Source organism: Heterodontus francisci, chromosome 42 (genome assembly GCF_036365525.1).
Source record: "Heterodontus francisci isolate sHetFra1 chromosome 42, sHetFra1.hap1, whole genome shotgun sequence".
Taxonomy (NCBI): domain Eukaryota; kingdom Metazoa; phylum Chordata; class Chondrichthyes; order Heterodontiformes; family Heterodontidae; genus Heterodontus; species Heterodontus francisci.
In genome coordinates, this window is record NC_090412.1 from 9178186 (window position 1) to 9205287 (window position 27102).

The following is a 27102-nucleotide window of genomic DNA, read 5'->3' on the forward strand; positions in this document are numbered from 1 at the left end:
TTAATTGATCATCTAGAGATATTCTGACATCTCCCCATTGTAGCAGGCAATTATTTCTTAATTGATTCCAGGGTTTTTTCTCCACTCAGTGTCAGCTGTGGCTCAGTGATAGCACTCTCGATAGCAGACGGGCTGCCATACTCCACAGCTCTCCCTGCACCACGTAGAGGATAAAAATTTTGAAAGGAACAAGAAAATAAACAATCAAAATTCATTAATACTGGCGTCAGTGGTAGCAATATCACCTCCGAGTCAAAACTTCAAGACCCGCACTACTGAATTCTGCCCAGATTTTTGGAGTTACCTTTTCTGGTTGTTACATCCATCCTTGGAACAGCCATTGAGACATCCCTATCAATAGTAGCTCTGCTATTTGTATCTTTACAGGGCTTTCTTCACTAAATATTTTGTAGTCTCTTTGCAGGACTATGCCCACCTTCCACTCACTATTATGGCTTCTGTAGCTTGACTCAATATTTTAATTTGCTGTGTATACCTCTATTTCCAATAGCTCATTTCGAATATCTGTTGCATTACCATAAAACTGTTTGAAGATTATCGTCAAGACATCATCCCTATAGTAATCTTTTACCATGTTTACGTTTCTCTCTTCCCCTTGGATTACAATATATTTCTACCTACCTCTCGACAACCAACAACCATTTGTTCATCTATATTTACCAAACCAATAAACTGAATTTGGAAGAGACTGGAAGTGAACAATTATTAGGACCTAAAAGCTTTGCATCAGATTATGTGCAGTCCATGATTAGTGTGTGCATTTGTAACATCATAAAAAAAAGCTCACTGGCTTTGTATGGTCAATTCTCTCCTGCAGGAGTCACTAATTGAGAGCTCATTATCTCCAGACAACGACTTACATCCTCTGTCTCTACAGCACTTTAGGTGAATATCCAAGTATATTTAAAAAGTGATAGGACTATTGGCCTCTATCACCCTATCAGGCAGTGAGTTCCAGACACCCACCACCCTCTGGATGAAAACATTTCTCAACTACCCTCCAATCCTTCTGCCAATTATTTTAAACCTCTGCCCCCTGGTTATTAACCTCTCTGCTAAGGGAAATAGGTCCTTCCTATCCACTCTATCTAGGTCCCTCAAAATTTCCACACCTCAATTAAATCTCCCCTCCACCTCCTCTGTTCCAAAGAAAACAACCCCAACCTATCCAACCTTTCCTCATAGCTAAAATTCTCCATTCCTGGCAACATCCTAGTAAATCACATCCTTGCTCTAATGTGGTGACTAAGAACTGTAATCTAGCTGTGGCCTAACTAGTGTTATATACAGTGACATCTGATAAAAAAAAAAATCACAGACTTGAAACGCTAACCCTGTTTCGCTCTTCGACAATGCTGTCAGACCCACTGAGCATTTCCAACAGTTTGTTTTTATTTCAGATTTCCAGCATCTGCAGTATTTTTGCTTCTGTTTCAGTGTTTTATCCAGCATAACATCCTTTCTCCGAGATTCTATAAACTTGTCCTACTCATACGCTTTATTTAAAGTTGTGTTCCATATTTACCTGTTCTGCCTGTTTATTACCTTCTACACCTCCTCAGACCTCCTTTCAAAGCTAAGTAATCTAAATTTGGTTGGTCTTTCTTCATAACTCACATCTGGCGTCTGTCTTGTGGGTCTTCTCCGCATCCCTTTCCAGCGTTTGAATAGTGACTGTGGCTGGAACTTGAAGTAATATTCAAGATGCAGTCTGGCCACAGCACTTCACAAACCACAATAAGCTTAGAATGACTGCCTTTATTATTAAATATACTTCAGTAGTTTCCTTCATTACCAGTTCCAATATACTTGCCACATGGACATGAAGATCATATTTCCCAGGATTAGGTTTCAAACCCTTTTCAAATGGGAACACTAGCTATTTTCAAATCTTCTGATGCTATCACAGTAGCTAATGAACTGTGAAAAATCAAATGTTGCCATTTTCTCGTGTACTCTCTGATTCAATCTCCCTAGTTCAGTCAGTCTATCAACATCCAAAATATAACGTCACCCACAATTTATAACAACACATTGCACTGAAAGAACAAACCACCATTTTGACAGGGGAGTGCTTTGTCAGAATTATAAATTTTTATATTTCTCTTTCACCTTTATTTCTTTAAGGGATCTTACTTGACAGCTGTGGCTCAGTGGGTAGCATTCTCGCCTGCGCGCCAGAAGGTTGAGCACAAAATCCAGGCTGATAGTGTAGCACTCCCTCAGTACTGCAGTGGACTGTCGGGAGGTGTTGCCTTTCAGTTGAGACATTTAAACTTCGGCCCTATCAGGTGGATAAAGATCCCATGGCAGTATTTCGAAGAACAGCAGGGGAGTTATCTCCAGTACCCTGGCCAACGTTTATCCCTCATCCAACATCTCTAAAGACGGATTATCCAGCGATTATCATGTTGCTGTTCGTGGGAGCTCACCGTGCACAAATTCGCTATGGCGTTTCCTACACTACAACAGTGACTACATTTCATAAGTACTTCATTGGCTGGAAGGTGCTTTAGGACATTCCGAGATTGTGAAAGGCGCTATATAAATGAAAACCTTTCCTTTCTTTTACTTCATTCTTCATTTATAAACATACTGCTGTTCTACACGAAACCAACCAAGGCCATGTCTGACAAAATGTATGGGGCCTGAAATGTTAACCCTACCTTTCTCTCTACCCAGATACTGTCTGGCCTACTGAGTGGATCCAGCATTGTCTGTTTTTATTTCAGATTTGCAGCATCTGCAGCATTTTGCTTTTTGGTGTTAAGGCCACATCTATCTGTTCAAGCAGTTCAAGTGGATGCTAAACATCCCATGTCACTATTCAAAGATGGTGTTTTCTGGGCAACATTCCCTCCCAACCAATACTATCCAAAACAGATTAATTGGTTGTGCAGCTCATTGCAGCTTGAGAGATCTTGCAGTGTGAAAAACAACTATCTATATATAATAGTTGAACGTCAAAGCAATTTACTGTATGTGATGTGCTCAGAGATATCTCAAAAGCTAGAAAGTGTTACATAACAATGAATTTGCATTTATACAGCACCATTCACATCCTTTGGAGATCCCAAAACTTTGCCCAGCCAATGAAGTATCATCACTGTTGTTATTTAGACAAACATAACAGCCAATTTCCACATAGCAATGGATAAATAATGAGATAATTTGTTCTGGTGATGTAGGTTGGGGTTAAATATTGACCAGGACACTGGGAGAACCCACTCTCTCTCCAAGTAGGACCATGTTATCTTTTACACCCACCTGAGCAGATAGACAGGACATCAGTTGAACATTAAAATAAAAGCAAAATACTGCAGATGCTGGAAATCTGAAATAAAAGCAAGAAATGCTGGAAATACTCAGCAGGTCTGGCAGCATCTGTGGAGAGAGAAGCAGAGTTAACATTTCAGGTCAGTGACCCTTCTTCAGAAATAGCAAATATTAGAAATGTGAAAGGTTTTAATTCAGTAAAGCGGGGGTGGGGCAAGAGATAACAAAGCAGAAGATGTAGATAGGACAAGGTCACAGAGGATAACCGACCAGAACGTCATGGAGCAAAGGCAAACAATATGTTAATGGTGAGTTGAACATCTCATGCAAAACACAGAAGTGCAGCATTTTCTCAGACTGGCAACAAAGAGCATTCTTAGGACCAATAGAAAGTTGTGGGGGTGGGGGAGGTGGTGCAGTGAAACATGTATTTAAAATCTCAGTGAGGAATGTCAACACATCACCACCATCTGTCCCTTTTCACCCTTCTTTTCCCACTCACTGCTTGGTTTAACATTGACGCTTGTATCACCTAGTCAGCTGGAAGCTCAGGAGAAAGTCACACAGACACATCCGCGAGGCAGAATCTTGCCAAATGGCGAAGATCACTCATCGCAATATACACAGAGATTAGAACGCCAAGTGTCAGACACCATTCCGACTTCTATACCATTCCGATGTATCTCGACAGTCAAAAAGAATGGCACTTAGTCTGCAATTCTGTCTGAATAAAGAACCTGGAAAGGGGAGGTGGTGCGAGAGGTGGGGGAGAGAGAAAACTATTCGGCTGTCACCATGTGTCCAATGGTCCCACCAATGGTCGACATTCTAATCCAGCTTTCTTGCAAGGATCAGGCTGTTCAAATTGAAAATGTGTTAAATGATTCGAGATTCGCATGATAGTGCTTGGAAATCGCTTAACATGTAACATTTACACAGGAAAGCAAAAATAATCAGGACCATTGAGTTTGCACCAAGGTTTTTCCCCCATTTTGATTGCTTGAAGCCATTACTAGCCTCCTGGAATCTGAAAATTGGAATGTCAGTGGGCTCTAGTATCAGAATCCTAGTAATCAGAGCCTCGTAATCTTAGTTCTTGAAGCAGATATCTTGCTTTGAAGGGAGTGCAGACATTTTTTTCGTGTAGACGTGTCGAAGTGACTGCTGCACAGTTTACATACAGCTAATACATCTTACCCTGCATACTAAAGGTGCAGTTCATTCCCACTGCTGTACATTGCATTTCCATAAATGAGCACAAAGTGTCACCCACTTAATGCATAGTAAATCACAGCACGCCTGAATTGACAGCATCACTGCAAATTAAAGGCCATACATAAACAGATTATTTAACTCATAGCCCTGTCACTGTACTTGAATGTCACTGAAGCCAACCCTTCAAATGGATATAACACTTTGGCTCAGGACAGCTCCATTTTAACTGGGGGTGAATGGAACATGGTGGTGTAGTGGTAATGTCACAGGACTAGTAATCCTGGGTAATGCCCTGGGGACACAAGTTCAAATCCAAGGTGGAATTTAAATTCAATTAATAAAAACTTGGAATTGAAAGCTAGTCTCAGTAATGGTGCCGTGAGACTAGCAATTATCGTAAAAACCCATCTGGCTCACTCATGTCCTTTAGGGAAGGAAATCTGCTGTCTTCACCTGGTCTGGCCTACATGCGAGTCCAGACCCGCAACAATGTGGTCGACTCTTAATTGCTCTCTGAAATGACCTAGAAAGCCACTCAGTTCAAGGGCAATTAGGGATGGGCAACAAATGCTGGCCTTGCCACCAATGCCCTCATCTGATGAGAGAATAAAAAAAGGACTGGCCAACAACATCTCAAGGTCATGGCTCAAGTACCTGAGCCGCTTCCCATCAATGACATAAGCAGCAAGAACACATCTCAAAGCCAAGCCTGCCAATCTGATAGATGTCATGTGCAAAACAAACACCAGAGGATTAACCATATTTTATGCTCTGTTTTCCCCTGTTAGTGCCAACGCTACAATAGGTGAACCCAGTTTCGCCTCACACACTCAGAATTTAAGCAACAAATTTGTCCCTCCAAGACAAAGGGGTAGACACTCCTGCACTAGCCCCATTCTTTCTTGGGCCTAATCTCTGGAACCTTAACTCAACCACTCCCACCTTTTTAAAAAGTGGCTTTCAGAACGTTGGTATCGCCGTCAAGGCACCCCATCCCGAGGTGCCCTGAGAAGGTTGTGGTGGTGGGCCTTCTTCTTGAACCAGTGGATAGCAGTTTGATGCCTGTTCATTCCGACAGCAGCACTTCATAATCAAGCCACTGATTAAATATAATTAAGCCATTCAACTTCAAACCTGCTTCATTACTTTTTTAAATATAATTGATGTGTTCAAAATTCAAATGGACTGAAAAAGTAAATAATTCTATTTAATGGTGTAATTATATTTTATTTAAAAGTGGGAAAAATAGTGTAACTTGTATAAATAACCAGAGAAATTAATTATTGACATCTTGCATTTTCCTCCTAAGCTACAACTCTCGCCCAGGGATGTCCAACCTGTTTCCATTCAGCCGCATGGGGCCATTCAGCTCTTATAATGTGACCCTCAAAGTGCAGACAACTAACTCAGCCCTACTTGCTCTTGAATGTTTTATTTCATTGCATTGTCCAGTTGAAATTTCAGGGATCTTGAGGTTTGTTCTTGGTGCTGCTGCCTTACTGGTGTAAAAATCCTAGACTAAGATCCGCCTGTATTAGATGCATGCAAATTGATGGGAAATGGATTACAACATTATACAAAAGCCAGTGCAACACTTACTGAAGTGTTCCTCGATGACAAAGGTATGGACACCCTTGCTCTCGACCTTTTTTTTTTCAGTTTCATCCTACTTGGTCCTACTCTCTGTAACCTTATCTCAACCTTTCTACCTCTCCCACCTTTTAAAATATTTGCCCTCAGGATCTGGGTGTCATCAGCAAGGGTGGCATTTATTGCCAATTCCTAGTTGCCCCGAGAAGGTTGTGGTGGACTGCCTTCTTGAACAAGTTAGTAGCAGTCCGATATAGCCTGTTGGGCCACATCAGAGGACATTTAAGAAGGGCCTGCATTTATATAGTGCCTTTCACAACCTCAGGTCATCCCAGAGCACATTGCAGCCAATGATGTACTTCTGAAGTTTTGTCACCGTTGTAATGTAGGAAACAGAACAGCCAATTTGCACACAGCAAGCTCCCACTAACAGCAATGTTATAATGACCAGATAATCTGTTTTTGAGATGTTGATTGAGGGATAAATATTGGCCAGGAAATCAGGATAACTCCTCTACTCTTCTTTGAAATCATACTGTGGGTTTTTTTTTTTAGCGTCTGCTCAAGGGGAGACGGGGCCTCAGTTTAAAGTCCCATCCAAAAGATGGCACCTCAGACTGTGCAGCACTCCCTCAGCTATTCACTGGCGTGTCAGCCTTGATTGTTGTGCTCAAGTCCCTGGAGTTGGATTTGAACCTACAATCTTCTGACTCAGACACAAGAGTCAACAGGTTGCTGTGGGACCGATGTCAGATACAGGCCAGCTCGATAACGACGACTTTCATTCCCTAAAGAACAGTAGTGAAACAGTTGGGTTTTTACAACAACATGACAGCTACATCATCATTTTTATAGGTACTAGCCTTTTATTTCCCGATCCTGAAGGAAACAAAAATTGCAGGGATATATGGAAAGAGCAGGAGAGTGGGACTAACAAAATTGCTTTTTGAAAGAGCCAACTACAGACCCGAAGTGCCAAATGGCCTCTTTCTGTGCTGCACTTTTTTTCTTAAATTTCAATTCTTAAACTGCTATGCTGGGATTTGAACCCTCATTCTCTGGAACGTTAGACCAGTAACATAACCATTAACCTACTGTACAATCTCTGAAAACTTCCCCAAAGTCTACCTTTTCATCCATGGTTCTCATTTTTCCCCAACTCTTTTCACTATATCTTGGCATTCGTCTCTCGTTCATGAAAACGTTGGGGATTGTTGCAGATTTTGGATACAAATTTAAGTAGAAAATGCCAGCCGATAAAAACTTTAACCACGTCAGCTTCCTAACATAAGGTCCATCAGCCTTCCAAGATCCTTAGTTTTACCTTCCCGTTACTGTACTTCCATTTCATCAACTGGCAAAGGCGGATAGAGGTGATTGCTTGCTTATGAAATGTCACAACTGTGGAACGTTTTCACAGAATCACAGAATAATACAGTGCAGAAGAGGCCCTTTGGCACATCGAGTCTGCACCGATGCATTAAAACACCTGACGTGTCTTACCTAATCCCATTTGCCAGCACTTGGCCCATTGCCTTGAATGTTATGACGTGCCAAGTGCTCATCCAGGTATTTTTTAAAGGATGTGAGGCAACCCGCCTCTACCACCCTCCCAGGCAGGGCATTCCAGACCGATTTACCATAGATTTACCATAGATTCCATTTGAAAAGTAGGCAGCTTTCGGTTTTAGAAATCATACATTTTCCACTTTTTAATACTGAATGTAATACTCATTATATTAAACATGCGGAAGGCATCTACTCCTCCCTACCAAAATGGCCCAATTTTAAGCTTATCGACAGCCTTGAATACTAGGCCTCAGGCTTCAAATCTGCACTGTATGTCATGATGACCAACATGATTTTTAAGGTTTGCCCTGTAATATTGATTTCTATTAATCTAAGCTTACATTGTGCAATTTGGGTGTGGTACTGGAATATCCTATGTGCCTATGCACGTACCCCCCAACAAGAGTCAATACGCCCCCAGGGGAGGAAGGAGAAAACTGGCGGGAGAAAGAAAATAAATCAAAAAGGATACAAGTAAAGGGTCAACAGGAGTCACAGCAAAAGCTCTGATGAACTGCCATCCCACCAGTCAGTATATTAAGTCTGTCTAGAGCTTCCTACACAGGTCAGTTGGCATGCGTGCTGACCGGTGTCACACAGGGCGTTCAGGGCCCAGATTACATCCCTGGCATTTGCAAGATGAGCTGACCTCGACTTATGCCATTGGAAAAATAAAGTGGCACCTTGAGAGAAAATTAAATGAGTTGTCAGATGGGGAACAGGGAGAGAGGAAGAAGTCAGGAGAGAGAAAAAGAAAAAGAGGAAAAAGATGAGAGAGAGAGAGAGAGAGAGAGAGAGAGAGAGAGAGAGAGAGAGAGAGAGAGAGAGAGAGAGAGAGAGAGAGAGAGAGAATAGAGAAAGAAAAACGACAATAAAGTAATGGGATTTTAAATGAGTGAGCAAGATCTTTGCTCACTCTGACTATAGCTGTGTGAAAATTCAAACATTTTTGCTCATACAAACCAAGGAGATTGAAAGCAGCAAAGATTACACAAAGTTGGGGGGGGGGAGATAGGGGGGGAGGGGGGGGTGAAAGGGAAGAAGAGGAAGAGAAAGGAAGGGATGAAGAACGAGAAGAGATCTAAAAAATGGCCACTGACCTTCAGTCTTCAAAAAAAAAAGGACACCATTGCAGGATAATCAAAATATCATCTCAATCCCAGAAAATTCCATTATTCCAAGTAATAAACCAAAAATCAAGCTTGGTCTATCAATTAAAACCAGCGGCCTTAATAACAAGTAGATCCACTAGATATTTGTAAACTGTCCAGACCCATGAACTGGAGTGACGAAAAATCCTCACGAAAGGGATTTTTGCAATTAACTGCAGTTTCTGGCATGACAACAATTATTTGGAAAAAACCATCTCTGGCTGGGCACAGATTCAAACTTTAATGTTCAATGTGTTTATTCTTTAAAACTTATGATTAGGGTTCTTGGGAAGCTTAAAACATTTTAAGATTTCATGAAATCCAAGGAGTACAGAACAGAACACATTGTTTTGCAACTGATCCATGGAGTGGCCTTAAGTGAATATAGGTCCCCTGGTTAGATACGGAGTAGAGATAAGCATTTTAACTTTACCATCACCAGTCAACTCGCAAACACAGATGAATGAATAAAAATTGCATTTTTAGATAGTCGATTAAACGCCAGCATTAACATTGGTGTAATTTATTTGCCCACTTGTCCAACTGCAAGTTCCAACTAGATTTAAGAGGTGTCAGCTATGGCTCAGTGGGCAGAAGATTGCGGGTTTAAGTCCTGCTCCAGAAACCCGAGCACAAAATCTAGGCTGACACTCCAGTGCAGTAGTGAGGGAGTGCCGCAGTGTTGGAGGTGCTGTCTTTCGGATGAGACATCAAACTGAGGCTCCGTCTGCCCTCTCAGGTGGACATGAAATAACCCACGGCACTATTGTAAAGAAAAGTAGGGGAGTTCTCCCCAGTGTATTGGCCAATATTTATCCTTCAAACAAACATCACAAAAAAAAAAATGACCTGGTCATTATCAAATTGCTGTTTGTGGGAACTCGCTGTGTGCAAATTTGCTGCCATCTGGCCTACATAACCAAGAGTGACTACACTTGAAAAGTATTCCATTGGCTGTGAAGTACTTTGGGATGTCCTGAGGTCATGAAAGTGGCTATTTCAATGCGTTCTTTTTTTCCCCCACACGAGGCTGTATGATTGATCAACATCACAACACAGCAAGAGGTTTTCAGCTGTCTCAGGGCTCTGAAATTTCATTACGTCTCTCTTCAAAAGCCATCCTCTAAAGGTAACTTTTTGATCCTGCCTTCAGTAATTAACCCTAATCCTCTCTCTCTCTCTCCTACCCCACCCCCCCTCCCCACCCCACCCCACCCCCCTCCCCTCGCTGCTTTCTCTCTCTGGTTACCTCTACCTCCGTGTAGCATCTTGCGATGTTTCATTATTTTTACATTATGCCAATGTTACTGGAACCCCAAGATGTGGGACTTGTGCCGCTTGCTGCAAGTAATTCTGCTCTGACGTGCTCAAACTGGCATACCAAAAACATTCCTTGATGAACTGGCAGGTTGGGACTGTATAGTACAATGTACCATCCTAGCCCAAATGTTTCTATGCCTTCTGGATCACTAATGTCAGTAAGTCCCGACAGTTTGACTTGCAGAAGACAGCACTTAAACCAGGCATCACCAATATAGAGAGTTATACTGATAGGGTGAGATGATGAGGGGTGGGAGAAAGCTCATGTAGAGCATAAACACCGCTATGGATCAGTTGGCCCAACAGCCTGTTTCCGTGCTGTACATTCTATGGAATGTCAAAGCACCCAAAGGGTGGAATAAGCGCGAATCACTGATGTATATTTCTGAAGCCTAGCCTGCTGAAAACAAACGGACTCCTGGGCACTATTCTTTTAAAACACACAAACATAACGAGAAAGGGCCATTTTCTGCTCCACCTCTTGAACTGTTTTCAAGTCTCACTGCCATTTCTCACATAACCACACACAACACAAGCTGTTGTAGACAACATAGTTTCAAAGATTTGAAACCCTGGCAAGCCAAGCTCATTCAGCCTTGAAAAATAAGGACTTAAAACCCTGTTTCAAAGCTGATTTCTGAAACAATCTTGTACTTGCATGTTTTTTTATTTTAAACTGCCTAGATTACCAACTGTTCTCGATAAGATTTTGACATCAGCAAACAGACTTACGGACCTATATTTTGCAAAGTAAACATAATGCATTCACTGTTGAGTATCAGCCTAGGAGGAAACTCATTTGGGAACAACTGAATTAACAGCATTTTATCTTGGGTTTCCAACTACTGACAACTGGTACCACAGGCATTTCCTGGAGCAACATTCACAAAACACATGATAATCCCTAATGTATTAAAACCAGCCACGAGAATCTGATTAGGATGCATACAATGTTTTCCCAGATCCCAAGTGAGGGTGTTGCAGAGCTGGTTTCCACCCCCACCCCCCCCCCGCCATCATCTTGATTCTGCTAAGCATAAAACCAACACACATCTGAAAACCACATTCAGAGAACCACAAACTAACACTGAGGCTCAGATTTCATTTCCTCTTTCATTTATTTTGGCTTTTGAAACAGCTAACATGGAGGAGCAGCAGAAACTTCCAGGAAATCAGCATGGCTTTAAACCTGGAGGAAATCGGAAGCTTGGAAGGCAGCAATCGGATCACAAAAATCATTCTGAGGCAACATTCAGCGAGATAAATTCTGCAAATTAAATACCGCCATCCAGGAATGGAAAGGTGCCGACAAGTGGTGCAACTGGCATTTCGCACAGCACAATTTTCAATCATGGCCAGATGTGTCATGGGACCAGGGCCACACATCATTTTACAAGTAAAGCAACTGGTGCTTAAAAAACAATTCAGACCACTGAAACAAACAGTAATAATCACCTCAAGCACAAAGCACAGGTCAAATATTTTCAAACTGGAATCCATGGTCCGTCAGCACTACAAGGCCCTGCCTCCAAGGGAATCATGGTCTATAAGCCAGTTTTTCAGCAGAACAGAAGGGATGAACCTTATTCTGGTGCTGAATGCCAGACTTGTAAATTTTTTTAAAAACTAGTTTAAGTATTTACCCTCAACGTCATTTCCTTTCAAGTAGAGACCAATGTATTAGCATCTATTTTATCCTTCAATAGCTGGCTTCCTCCTCTCCCACCCCTCTTTGTAGCCTCTCTCTCTCTCTACAGACCCCCTTCTCCTCTATCAGACACTGATCTCCCTCACTCGCTCCCCTCCCTCCACCCACTCTTGCCAGCAGAGCAGCATTCCGTGTACCAATCCCCATTCTTGGAATATCACAGTGACCAGCTCCTTGTCCTGGTTTGTTTATGCGGCAAAGAGCAGGTTGCTAGGATCAATCATTTGGAGTCCAAAGATATGGGGGCTCAACTAAATACAAGTTGGAGATGGGCATCTCCGACATTGATAACACACACTACCTGAATAACATGCAACAGGATGGCTGTCGGGAATTTTTCATTCTTCTGGACCTTATTAATGTCCCAGGATCACGTTCGTCTCTTGCGGCGCATAAAACAATTTGAAGTAACAGTAGCTCCTTTCTAAGCCTCAAGTCATTTTCTTGGCAGGAGGGAAGAATAAATCACCAACATCTTCCCAACGTGCCGCTGTGGAACGGAGAGTTTCAGTCTTTTCTCTGTGCAAGCATCTAGATGCTCCTTGTCCTAACTTCAGAAAGAGAGATATCAGTTACCCAAAAAGAAACAATGCAATAACTACAAAAATTTTGTTCTTTAAATATATTATTGCAAAACAGCAGAAATAACAGGACAGCCATTCAATGCAGGAATCTGATGATAGTTGGGCAGAAATCTGAGGTGATCAAGGACCACCCCCACCCCCCCCCCCCCTAAAATTCTATAGAGACCCTCCTCCCCACTAGAGTTTAGGGAACTCCATTTGCAAACCAAGCCTTGCAGCAACTATACATAACACAATGACTCAAACTGGGATACTAGCTTGGGCATGCTATGGTCACGAAGATGACTGAATTAAGAGTACCTGCCACAACCTCCTCCTAATACAAGCATCCAGAGGATCCAATAGCAACACAATTCAGAGTGACTGTCCAGTCCATCAAATGATGGGTCGCTTGCCTGAAATCATGTCGCAGATTCCAAAGTCAAAATTGAAAAGAGCAAGTCCTTTTCTGTCAGATCCTTTGAGGGGTGTACCGGGGCAACATTTTAAAAACGTGCATAAATAAAGCTTTTGAGACCGGCTTCGAAACAATCTGGTGGTCCGAGGACCTTTGTGCCGCTTTCAGTTTTGTTAACAATGCACACAAAGGGATGGTCCTCCAAGCATGAACATCATTCTTACATTTAGTGAATTAGTCAAAGCTGAATAGACATTCACTACAACATTCACAGACTAACCAACGGCAGCCTCCTTTGTAAAAACACAGCCAGTATAGTTCACACCAACTGTAATACAGACAGGAAAAAAGACTTACATTGATAGACCGTCCTCAGCATGTCCCAAATCGCCTTCCACTCAATGGAGTACTTTGTGAAGTACAATCACTGTCCTAATGCAGGAAACACAGCAGCCATTTGTGCAGAGAAAGATCCCACAAACAGCAACAAGAACGCCCCTGCTGCTTTTCAAAATAATGCCGACTGTTACAATCCCATTGGGGACTGTTAACTTTTAAAAAGGGAAAGTCGAATTCCCAGTTATGACTGAAAGAATTACGCCACAAGACTTCACGTTTTAAACAAAAACCTTATTGTACATGCGTTAAGCAAAGCAAAACACTACTAACCTAACACTAGAATTTGGAAACACATATTTTAAACTTAAAATCATAACAGAACATGAACACGTATACTTCAAACTCTAAATCTCAAGAGAACACTCATATTCAACTCAAACAAGAAATGCTGGATTCACTCAGCAGGTCTGGCAGCATCTGTGGAAAGAGAAGCAGAGTTAACGTTTCGGGTCAGTGACCCTTCTTCGGAACTGACAAATATTAGAAAAGTCACAGATTATAAACAAGTGAGGTGGGGGTTGGGCAAGAGATAACAAAGGAGAAGGTGCAGATTGGACCAGGCCACATAGCTGACCAAAAGGTCACGGAGCAAAGGCAAACAATATGTTAATGGTGTGTTGAAAGACAAAGCATTAGTACAGATTAGGTGTGAATATACTGAATATTGAACATCAGCAAGTGCAAACCTGAAGAAAAACAACCTGAAAAAAACAGTGGGTGAGCAAACTGAACAAACTAAGATGAACTGAAATAAATACAAAAAAAGATTGTAAAAAATGTAAAAAGGAATGCCAAAAAAAAAAAGAAAAAAGAACTAAAAATGACTAAAAATGAAAGTAAAGTGGGGGGCTGTCATGCTCTGAAATTATTGAACTCAATGTTCAGACCGGCAGGCTGTAGTGTGCCTAATCGGTAGATGAGATGCTGTTCCTCGAGCTTGCGTTGATGTTCACTGGAACACTGCAGCAATCCCAGGACAGAGATGTGAGCATGAGAGCAGGGGGGAGTGTTGAAATGGCAAGCAACCGGAAGCTCAGGGTCCTGCTTGCGGACTGAGCGGAGATGTTCCGCAAAGCGGTCACCCAGTCTGCGCTTGGTCTCCCCAATGTAGAGGAGACCACACTGTGAGCAGCGAATACAGTATACTACATTGAAAGAAGTACAAGTAAATCGCTGCTTCACCTGAAAGGAGTGTTTGGGGCCTGGGATAGTGAGGAGAGAGGAGGTAAAGGGACAGGTATTACACCTCCTGCGATTGCAAGGGAAGGTGCCCTGGGACGGGGACGAGGTGGTGGGGGTAATGGAGGAGTGGACCAGGGTGTCGCGGAGGGAACGATCCCTCCGCGAGGAACAGCATCTCATCTACCGATTAGGCACACTACAGCCTGCCGGTCTGAACATTGAGTTCAATAATTTCAGAGCATGACAGCCCCCCACTTTACTTTCATTTTTAGTCATTTTTAGTTATTTTTTCTTCCTTTTTTTTTTGGCATTCCTTTTTACATTTTTTACAATCTTTTTTTGTATTTATTTCAGTTCATCTTAGTTTGTTCAGTTTGTTCACCCACTGTTTTTTTCAGGTTGTTTTTCTTCAGGTTTGCACTTGCTGATGTTCAATATTCAGTATATTCACACCTAATCTGTACTAATGCTTTGTCTTTCAACACACCATTAACATATTGTTTGCCTTTGCTCCGTGACCTTTTGGTCAGCTATGTGGCCTGGTCCAATCTGCACCTTCTCCTTTGTTATCTCTTGCCCAACCCCCACCTCACTTGTTTATAATCTGTGACTTTTCTAATATTTGTCAGTTCCGAAGAAGGGTCACTGACCCAAAACGTTAACTCTGCTTCTCTTTCCACAGATGCTGCCAGACCTGCTGAGTGAATCCAGCATTTCTTGTTTTTGTTTCAGATTTCCAGCATCCGCAGTATTTTGCTTTTACTCATATTCAACTGTTAGTTCCACCCAAAGAATATCCCTATACGCTACAGGATTGGTCGTTTGTTCTCTTTTCCTGGGAGCAATCTAAAATGTACCACAGCTCTTGAAGATTCACTTTGATTTCCGTAGTTTCTTAGCTGTCTTTTGAGATCACCTCCCAAATCTGGACTTCACAGCATGAGCACGGGACTGCCTCAAAACAGAAACACCCCTGGTTCCTGATGGCCTCTTTGCTCCTGAGCCCACTGACTTCCAAAAGCCAACTTTCTTTTTCAAAAGCCTACTGCTTGTCTAAAAGCCAACTTCTTGTCTATGTTAGCAAGCACACACAGATCAAAAAAACCCCAAAAAGGCAGCCCTGCATCATGCATCTCCATTGCAAATTGTTCACATGGGATGTCCCTGATAGCAATTTAAACTAATTATTTCAAACTCCAAATCTTCTCTGTTCTGGGAAATTATATGAATAATTTAAACCCCTGACAGAGGTAGCTGCAGACACACCATCTCCATCAACAAGTTAAGAGGGGTTCCCATTGTGTAGGGTCTTTACACTTCCCAATATGACCTTACTAAATAAACATGGGCCACCCTTTGATTTGGAACCACCCAAGGCTTGTTTGCCAGCTTCTCAAACCAGGCACTTTCATTCATCTTGCATTAAAAAAAATTCAATTCCCAAATTAAAAGTAACCTCCAGAAAATTAATACAAACCATGAACCAGGTGATCGTAACACGCTGAACCTTATATGTCCATTCGAGGGGACAGACAGAGCCTCGGTTCAGCGCCTCATTTGAAAGTCAGCACCTCTGACAGTTCAACAGTCCAGTGTCGGCTTAAGTATGTGCTCAATCTCTGGGGTGGGAGTAATGCACAACTTTCTGATTCCAAGGTGACAGTGCTACCCACTGATCCATGGCTGACAGCCAAGACAACCACAAGACCCATAATAAGAATCTGAGCTGAGCGTTCGAAAAGTATTGTGTAATTCTTATTAACAAGGACTGGATAGCCACTTGGAAGGAAGATGCTAGAAGTGTTTTGATTTCTATGAAGTCTCCTTTGGTTGATGTTGTTCCTCTAAGCATAATTTTATGTCTCGCTCTTCAGAAGATTATTAGAAAGTACAAATCAGAATAGGTCTTTCAACAAAGCTATCTTACTGGATCATTTTAATCAACATAAAGGACCCATTCTGACCATTTTCTGTCCTTTTGTTGCCTGAGGTGCATTGTTGGGGCAGAGTAGAGGGAGCACTGCTCTGTATAAAACCACACTGAACCCAAACCGGACATGCTCGATACCAAATCGGGACGCTCAAAACAAAAACAGTTCCATTTTCCTGTGTCACAGAGCTTGGAGTACAGAATTCACAGATCAAAAACTGCAGCTGGAAGGTTTACAAAAATTCACAGGAAGAAAGTTATGGTTAAGCAGGAGAAACCAAAGACACTATTCGTGCCTGCCACCAAATGAATTGTGAAGCAATAACAACAACCATAGCATGAATCAACCTTAAAGTGTGGTAGAAAGACCAAAGGTGATGTAACACACAGTTGGGTAAATGGACTTTGCTACAGTTCCATAATGGATCAATAGGAGTAGGAATTAGGATTGGTGCAGGGGAACGAAAAGTGGCCCAGGTCTTCAAAGGAGGGATGGAGTTTAGGTAAATAGAGAAGAGAAAAAGCCTCGAGTCTCAGAGAGAAGCAGGCACCCCAGTGATATGCATATTTAGACCAAATGCCTTATTTATAACATAGTCTATGAAGATGGGAGATTGATAATAACACACGCAGTGCTAGGTATCCCATCACATTGAGCAAACTTGCAGGGAAATTACAGAGGTGCAAAACCAATGAAAAGGAAATTGGATGGGCACTTGAAGGAAATAGACTTGCAGGGCCACGTGGGGATCGAGCAGGGTAGTGGGACTGACTGGATGGCTTCCCGGAGAGCCGACATGAACTCGATGGGCTGAATGGCCTCCTTCTGTGCTGTAAATGACTATATTAAATAATATATCCATATTAAAGGCAGCATCAAGAAATTCACATACCATTTGTAGATGCCTTTTGCATGTTTCTCAATTAAAAACAAGTATTTATTTTCGAAGAAAAGTACTCCGAACTCCAAGTGGTAACACAAATACATTTCCATAGTGGAAATCCACCTAAATTCCAATAAGTCCTCTGATTGTGGGAAAAATCTAACGCATTGCATGGTGACGACAGAGTAATTGCTCCGAATGCTGTGCCCCTACTGACTGACCTTTCCTTCATCCAACTGTAAATCAACATTGTCCACTCCTCCTGTACAAGATAAGTCTCCGTTCAATAGTGCCCAAAGTCAGTAATCGAGAAATGAAAAAAAAATTCCTTTACAAGATTATGTACCAGTTGTTTATTGATGGCCTCACTTACCAACCTCAGGTTTCATTTTTAATGCCCAACACACTAATGCATATCATACATCATAGGAATGAGAATTGCATAGCTCTCTTACAGATCAGTAACATTGGCTAGTTACACAGTGAGTAATTTAGTTGCCAACAAGTTTCAGTCAGAGATGTGATGCAAATTGGCCAGGACAGTAAAAGCACCAACTGGAATCCTAAGTAATGCTGACAGCCGCAAAATAAGAACACATTCTTCACACATTAATCTAAGGCTGATTGGTTTATTCCTGGGTGCAGTGGCTCATTTGGCTACGGTGCAGAGAGGAGAATCAGATTAGGAGAATCACAAGGCTGTAAGGGGTGAGCAGGCTCCCTTATGGGTGTACGATCTTCCCCAGTTGATCCCCTCCCCACACACTGAAGCCTAGCGAATCAAAACTCCCAGTAACAGGAAAATCTGGTCTGGTGCCTCCTGGTTTAGTATTAGTGCTCTTACTAATATTGTAACTCCTCACAGAATGCAGCTACTAATTGGAAATCCAAGGTGGTCCCTTCTATTCATAGTGAAAATACTGGGACAGTCTCAAACTCTATACAGATACAGCTAAAATGAATAGGAAACAACTTCCCTCCAAATTGTGCAAGTAAAAGCACATGCCAAAAGAATCCAGATTTTTGTTCGAGGTACAAGCAATTCAGCACTTGTTTATATTCAAAATAGACTAATGGGACTTAAAGCTGGTGTCTCTTTTTCCCAAATGCTTTGTTTTGTTGCAAAATGCCTTGATAGCTGGTTTGCAAGTATCCAGACACCACCTAAACATTCCCACAGTCATGATATGTTTTATCCTACTCCTGGTCCCATGTTCCTACATTCAACCAATCCAGCCTGAAAGAAATAGTCCCGGACAAATTTATTCTTTTGAAGTTACTTAAGACAAAAAGCCAGTGCTCACATGCATGTCAATAGACTGAATGAGAATTCCGACCCAACCACCTAATTAAAAAGAACGCTGACGTATACTGATATACAAGTTGCTTTAAAAAGGTCACGTTTTCTGCAGCGTGAACTCTTTTGCACACTGTCTTGCTAGCAGAAAGTAAAACGAGTGCTTTTCTTTCGGTGCGACCTCTGAAATGTCACTACCTCGGTCAGTGTGACTCGCGGAGTGGAGATGTCTCACTGGAAAGCAACGACAAAAGTGCAAGTACTGGATTTTTACAGTCACTTGCGAAGTGTTTGCCATGAGCACCAATTTAATTCACCTGAATGAAAATGCCTTAGCTTATCCAGATTCTGGAGGCTACTTCAGTATTTAAGAATTCAGACTCATTCGTCACCTCTCTACTTGAATTAATGTCAAGTTTTAAAAATCATGAATTCTGCCTTGCGGACAAACTTGCACAAATTCTTTCAAGAGTGTGATTGATTAAAAATGAAGAATAATTATTGATTTCTTCAGGAACATTTTAAATCATCTGCGAACCTTCAGAAGAATGAGTGAGCAGTGAATGTGGTGCTCTGGGATCATACACACTCCAAGCCAGTCTTCATTCCACATGGGTTATTTTTATATTGACAACTGACATCTTTTTTTTTTTAAATGCAGGAATGCTTCAAGGTAAGTGAACATTTTGGTCCGGATTCATAAATTTTCCAAAAATTTCTTTGGCTTTTAGACATGAAGGACATACCTGTAACTTGTATCTTTCTCTTGCTTGGAAGTTCCCCCCACACAAACTGAGGAGGAAGAATCCAGGAACGTTCTGAAAGGAGGAGCAATCCTATGCACAACTGAAAAGCAAAAGTAAACACAAACACAGCATTTAACCAGTTTTACATGTAAATGTAAAAGCAGTTGATTGAAAGAATTTGACGTGTATTTATGAGAGAAATAATGCACACAAGGAAATCCAATTAAGACTGCAGTGCAGTTCATAAAAATGAGTACTGTTAACTCTTTCAGCACTGAAAAACATTCCCTGCCATTCAGATTCTGAATCACTCTTTCTAACTCTGCAAAATTTCTAATGGTTTAAATAAGATTTGATAACTGCATGCACCAGACATCATTGACTTGTAATCTTAAGTGCCGAGTTGTTGCTAGTCAAAAAAGAAATTCTTAGTCTAGGCAAAGCACAATGTAATGTAAACCCTGCAACATTCCATACCTGCTTTTCAGGTTTCTGTAAAAATCAGTTGCAGTAGAAATTAGCGAACGAACAGGAAATATAAAATGGCCAACATAAACCAGCAAATCTCAAGACAAAATGGTGACACTTTCATTGGAAGACCATCTGGAGCTCTTAAAAGAATTCAATGTCAATGGGGAAAAGAAAAGGAAAAGGCAGACAGCTTACACAGGGCTTTCTTCATTTGTAGAACGTGCAACACACACACACCTGCTCACATACACACGCATGAACACACACATATGCACATAAATTTATGATCCCCTTTGTAAAGATCTGAATTCGTGCTCATTGATACAGAAGGATAGTGATTATGTCACTAGACTGACAATCCAGATGAATGAACTAATGATCTAAAGAACACGAGTTCAAATCCCCTTATGGCAATTTGAGAATTTGAGTTTGGGAGCGGGAGCGGGGGGGGGAAAAATATCAGATTAAGAGTAAGCACTGCCTGGTGGCTACAATATTACAGCCTTGGAATCTCCGAGTTAGCCTAAAATCAGAAGCCCAGCCTCAACTGTCAATTTGTCAATGGCCACTAATGAGAGGGTCGTATGACCGCAATTCGAACATGCCCTGCAGGCATGGAGCAGCACTGATGGTGCATGTGGCGATAAGGTGGACCAAACCATTCTCCTTTTCCCTGAACAATGGGGATGCAGAATGAAGGGGGAAGGGCAGAAGAGAAAGCGAGGGCTTTCCGGCAGAAAATGAATGTATCTAAGTTAACCGTAACAGAGATGGATCTTGCCAACAGCAATACCCTACACAACATGGCAGGGGACTGGCGGCCTGTGATCGTCTCAGTAACGTGCTGCCTGAAAGGCTGGTGGCAGCAGATTCAATAGTAGCTTTCAAAAGGGAATCGGATAAATACTTGAAGGGGAAAAAAATTACAGGGGTATGGGAACTAATTGGATAGCTCTTTAATAAGCTGGCACAGGCAAGATGGGCTGAATGGCTTCTTTCTGTGCTGTATGATTCTAATAGGTTTGAAGAGTTTCAGCATCTTGATCTTAATGCTGATGCTTCTACATAAAAGCTCAAGTGTTCAAGCTCTTCAAAAACAGCATTATTGAAGAGATCCTGTGGCTGTCTGCCACTGTGGCACATAAAGCAAAATGGGCTGTTTACATTGAAAAGATCTGCCTTGCAAGCCAGAAATGTCTACAGGAATGCCCCCTTTAACAAATTCGATTCAAGCAATTGGCAGCAGTCGCACAAGACTTCAATCAACTGGAATTTCCCCCAAATAAAAGCAACTCCATGCCATTGTACTGCTTTCATCCCAAGAGGTCCCGTTATCTCCAAAAACACAAAACATGGAGCACGTGGCATTAAAACTCTTTAACCCAGCATTGTTTATGTTTGCAGATTAACTCGATTGAAATGCTGCCGGCACGTTTTCAAGACAACCACTTTTATACATGGACATGCAATAATCTGAAACACCAGCAGGATTGGAATTTTAAGCTGCAGCTATACCGTCACACCTGCATGGGTGTTGCAATGTGGTTTTGGGTGAAAGTCACATGGTAACTCGAGAAATGTCCCCAGTATCAATCTAGAACAGGGGTCGGTAACCTTAATAACAAGAGCAGCGATTTTTTTTTAAATGTAGTCAAAAACGCAGGATCTCAAGAGTTGCCATCCCAATAATAATGAAAATCAAGACAGACACACATTTCAACAACATTTTAAAGGTTTCTACAAAAAATTTGTTGATTGAATGATACTTTCTCACAAGTACAAAGTTTAAAAAAAAAGAAACGAGCCATTTAATTACCATCAAAACGGGCTCAATCCATCAAAGCCGGGAGCTTCACGAGTCCCTATTGAGCCGCAGGTTGCAGACCCCCTGCTCTAGAACATATTCAAACCAAGTCGTTATAAGCCCCCTTGAGGAAGACACCTGACATCAGTGCCATGTCAAAAGTTCTGGTGGTTCCACCCTCCCCTTCACTAAGTCAAATATCTCAAGCTAGTTTGTAATGCACCTAACGTTAACTCACAGCGGTTTACTTTTTTGTCAGAGGAACTTCAGTACAAGAGACCTTTTATGGCAGTCATCCATAGCTTCCACATGGCAGTTATGTCTTCTAATCCCTGTCCTTTCCCCTTGACGAAGAAAAATATTAAAAGGTGTCAATCGCTTCACCCTTATATTTTCAAATCCTCTCTGGCCACAGGAGAGGTACCAGAGGATTGGAGGACAGCGAATGTGGTACCATTGTTCAAGAAGGGTAGCAGGGATAAACCAGGTAATTACAGGCCGGTGAGTCTAACCTCAGTGGTAGGGAAATTATTGGAAAAAATTCTGAGAGACAGGATTAATCTCCACTTGGAGAGGCAGGGATTAATCAGGGATAGTCAGCATGGCTTTGTCAGGGGAAGATCGTGTCTAACAAATTTGATTGAATTTTTTGAGGTGGTGACTAGAGGTGTAGAGGAGGGTAAAGCAGTTGATGTCGTGTACTTGGACTTCAGTAAGGCTTTTGATAAGGTTCTGCATGGGAAATTGGTTAAGAAAGTAAAAGCTCATGGGATCCAGGGCAATTTGGCAAATTGGATTCAAAATTGGCTTAGTGAAAGGAGGCAGAGGGTAATAGTAGAGGGTTGTTTTTGTGAATGGAGGCCTGTGACCAGCGGGGTACCACAGGGATCAGTGCTGGGACCCTTACTGTTTGTAGTATGCATTAACGATTTAGACGGGAATATAGGAGGTATAATCAATAAGTTCACAGACGACATGAAAATTGGTGGTGTCGTAAATAGTGAGCAGGAAAGCCTTAGACTACAGGACAATATAGATGGGCTGGTAAGATGGGCGGGGCAGTGGCAAATGGAATTTAATCCTGAGAAGTGTGAGGTGATGCACTTTGGGAGGTCTAACAAGGCAATGGAATATACAATGGGTGGTAGGACCCTAGGGAGTACAGAGGGTCAGAAGGACCTTGTCCATATATCACTGAAGGCAGCAGAACAGGTAGATACGGTGGTTAGGAAAGCATAAGGAATACTTGCCTTTATTAGCCGAGGCATAGAATATAACAGCAGGGAGGTTATGATGGAGCTGTATCAAACGCTAGTTAGGCCACAGCTGGAGTACTCTGTACAGTTCTGGTCACCACACCATAGGAAGGATGTGATTACAGTGGAGAGGGTGCAGAGGAGATTCACCAAGATGTTGCCTGGGCTGCAGCATTTCAGTTATGGAGATAGACTGGATAGGCTTGGGTTGTTTTCTTTAGAGCAGAAGGCTGAGGGGGGACCTGATTGAGGTATACAAAATTATGAGGGGCATTGATAGGATAGATAGGAAGAAACTTTTTCCCTTAGCGGAGAGGTAATTAACTAGGGGGCATAGATTTAAGGTAAGGGGCAGGAGGTTTAGAGGGAAGTTGAGGAAGAATTTTTTCACCCAGAGGGTGGTTGGAATCTGGAACACACTGCCTGAAGAGGTGGTAGAGGCAGGAACACTCATGACGTTCAATAAGTATTTAGATGAGCACTTGAAACGCCATAACATACAAGGCTACGGGCCAAGTGTGGGAAAATGGGATTAGTTAGGACAGGTGCTTGATGGTCGGCACAGGCGCATTGGGCCAAAGGGCCTGTTTCTGTGCTGTAAAACTCTATGACTCTAAATGTTGTGATTGACTTAAATTCACTAGTCACTAGAGGCAATATATTCCGCATTCCATTATCACCCTTTATGTTTCTGGTACTAAACTGCATCATGTCTTTTTGTTCCCCATTCACTGTCTAGTGGAAATAGCCTTTCATTAAAACACTCAATGAAAATTAGGATACTCTCATAACAGATTAATATCAATGTAAATATCCAACTGAACAACAACTTATATTTATATAGCACCTTTTACATAATAAAAATGCCCCAAAGGCATTTCACAGGTGCATTGTAAAGCAAAGTTTGACACCAAGTCACATGTTAGGGTAGATGGCCAAAAGCTTGGTCAAAGGCGTAGGTTTTAAGGAGTGGCTTACAGGAGGACAGTGAGGCAAGAGGTGGAGAGATTTCGGGAGGGAATTCCAGAACTTAGGGCTGTGGCAACTGAAGGCACAGCCGCCAGCTGGGAAGGAATTAAAATCAGGGATGCTCAAGAGGCCAGAATTAGAGGAGTGCAGATATCTCAGAGGGTTGTGGGGCTGGAGGAGATTACAGAGAAAGGGAGGGGCTTGAAAACAACGATGCAAATTTTTAAATCACAAAAAAAGTCACTCATTTTAGTACTTAGCAAAGATGGAACTCTAAACAATTTTGAATGATGGTTGAACATGAATTGCTATAAAACAGACAGCACAAACTGCTGAAAAACTAAAAGATTTTAAAATAAAATTTAACCGGTGGATATATTTAGGACACCATTAATTCAATCACCATGATGAATATTATGGCAAAGCATGCAGACAAAATCCTTTAATTTCTACCCAAAGAAATACTACATGAAAACACCTAAAGCAAAGAGACCCCTGAAGCTCACTCCTTCCACAGGAAATTAAACACAACTCCTAACATTCATGCATCCCTGTAACCCATTAATCAATGCTGGCCAACCGCCCTCTAAATGACATCTAATCTTGGGTGGAAATGCAGCTGCTAGACTGGCTGCCTTCATCCATTCTTATCCCCATAATCCACTTCTTTCGAGCAAGACAAATCATCACATGACTTCTAGCAATCCATTGCACAGGAACACAACTCTGGGAGGAGGGGCCTGGTAATTTTCCATCTCTGACCTGCAACTCTTCACTCACAGGCCACGTTAAACCATCCACTTACTTGATGTTATCCAGGTGTCTCGGCATCTTGAAAACTTGAATCACGCTCCCCTAAATCTTCCTTTCCCGCAGCAAGAAATTTCAGATCTGCCTGTCTACTCCTAACTTGCGGCCCAAATCCAAATATCTAAGGCTTTCCTGTCACAACCCTCTCCAATTCAATAGCGTCCTTTTGAAGTTGGCTGTCCAAAGTTTCATGCAAAGTCCCAAATGTGGTCTGACCAATCACTCAGAGAAGATCCAAATCATTTCTTTTAACTTATCATTCAAGTGCTCAAGGGATACGGGGATAGTGCAGGAAAATGGCGCTGAAGTAGATCAGCCACGATCGCTTTGAATGGCAGAGCGGGCTTGAAGGGCTAAATGCCCTCCTCCTGCTCTTATTTCTTATGCTCTCAAGATGCACACAAGTTGACAATGGCTTCACATTGACTTGAAAGCTTCAATGAGTGATCAATAACAACATGCAAATGTTTTTTTTTCATCTTTGCTAATGGACATTCTCCAGTACGTGTATGCATCATATTTCCTATTCCAATATCCATTATATTACATTTAGCCGCATTAAATCAATCCCCCTCCCTTTATCTGAACAGCTTAATTGATCTACGTCTCGAAGGATACTGTCAATCAGTCAACAATATACTTCTCTCATGGATAGCTTCCCACAATCTATCAACTACATGCACTTCCTTCACGTTTTTCTTACACTGCACAAAGACTGGTTAGAAACCATACCAATGGCAAAGCTTTCTGAAGGATTGTTCGGAGTCCTCAGGTTGTCAACACCAAAAAAGATTACTAAACGTACTATGGTCGAACACACCGAAATTAGGTGTGTGAAAACAGGGGTGCTACTCCAACACAGTGGAGCTCAGATCCCTATTTTTTGAGGCAGAGGAGGGGAATTAAGGGATATGGGGATAGTGCGGGAAGGTCAAGTTGATTCAAAGATCAGCCACGAATTTGTTGAATGCTCAAAGGCTCAAAGGGCCAAATGGCCTACTTCAGTTATAATAAATGGCCTACTCCAGTTCCTAGTTCTGTTCTTATGTTCTATTCCAATCCGCCATGCTCAAAATATTCTCCTAAAATCCAGATGTGGTAGCGAAGGATTTATACCAGACAATTCACAAAGGAAGGTGTCAATCTTGGACCCACAACTGTAGAATGTTTACACAAATCAGGATTTCAGTTTATTTCAATCTTAACGCTGGACTTGGAGAAGTATTTTACAATTAACTATGCTGATCCACTCAGTGCTAAAATCTCGTGCATATTTGCTAGCAAAACTATAAAGGAGACAAATGCGGTATGTGCCACACACCTTGCCCCAGAGTTGATGACCACATGGCAAGTTTTAAATTGCTGCCTTACCATTGGCAGAGGGACACATTAAAGACATGATGCTTCCCCTCTTCTGGGTTGGTGGATGGGGTGTGGAGGGGGAAAAGGAGGGCCGGAGGTGAGAGAGGTAAAAAAGAAATGCGTAATAGCTAACGCAATGTGGTTAGTGGTGCCCACAAACATCAATCGTCAAAAGGAGAACTTAGAAGGTTTGAGGCAACTGGTTTCTCCATCCTCTTTAGTTAGAATTATATAGAACATACAGCACAGGAACAGACCATTCAGCCCATCCATCTTGTATTAGTGTTTATACTCCACAAGAGTATCCTCCCATTCCAGTGACCTCAGCCTTTCAGCCCATTTTTCTATTCCCTTTTCTCTCTTGTACTCATTTAGTTGCCTTTTGAACATAGCAATAAATTGGCATCATCAGGCTTTATATGGACAGGGAATGGGCAGTGGAATTTTGCTATGGCTGCTGAAAATGCAAGGTGTTGGACAGAAGCTACAAAAGGAACAACAGTCGAGAAAGATGGGCAGCACAGTGGCGCAGTGGTTAACACTGCAGCCTCAGAGCTCCAGCGACCCAGGTTCGATTCTAGGTACTGCCTGTGCGGAGTTTGCAAGTTCTCCCTGCAACCACGTGGGTTTCCGCCAGGTGCTCCAGTTTCTTCCCACAGCCAAAGACTTGCAGGTTGATAGGTAAATTGGCTGTTGTAAATTGCCCCTAGTGTAGGTAGGTGTTAGGGGAATTGAGGGAAGGTGGGGATGTGGTAGGAATATGGGATTAATGTAGGATTAGTATAAATGGGTCGTTGATGGTCAGCACAGACTCGGTGGGCCGAAGAGCCTGTTTCAGTGCTGCATCTCTAAATAAGTAAAATAAAAGGTATGGAGCACTGTATATGACGCAATTTCAGAAGTATCTTGACACAAGTATTTCAAGTACACTCTAGATGCTTGTGTACATCAGATTGGCCCAGGCATGAAAACAGACCTGCCTTCCTAATTGGTGTTCAAACAGGCTAAACTGATTCAGCTTACATTTTCCAGCCAACACACACACACGGACACACGCACACATGCAGAAATGTGTTGATTTACACAACCAGACCACCACATTTGATTGCTATCACAACAAATTCAGCAACCTGAAGAAAATGGATCTGTCCAAGCAGATTA

General features: G+C 42.0%; 1 protein-coding gene across 9 annotated transcripts in view; it reads right to left on the minus strand.

Moving 5' to 3' along the window:
- Positions 1-27102, minus strand: part of ndst2a (N-deacetylase/N-sulfotransferase (heparan glucosaminyl) 2a) — a 480630-nt gene that overhangs the window by 410050 nt on the left and 43478 nt on the right. For 8 of the 9 annotated variants that reach the window (XM_068020521.1, XM_068020523.1, XM_068020517.1 and 5 more), the window contains one exon: positions 19270-19369. The gene's annotated coding sequence lies outside the window, so the exon portion shown is untranslated. Of the gene's footprint in view, positions 1-12151; positions 12402-19269; positions 19370-27102 lie in introns of all 9 variants that reach the window. The other variant, XM_068020514.1, reaches the window with a different exon arrangement.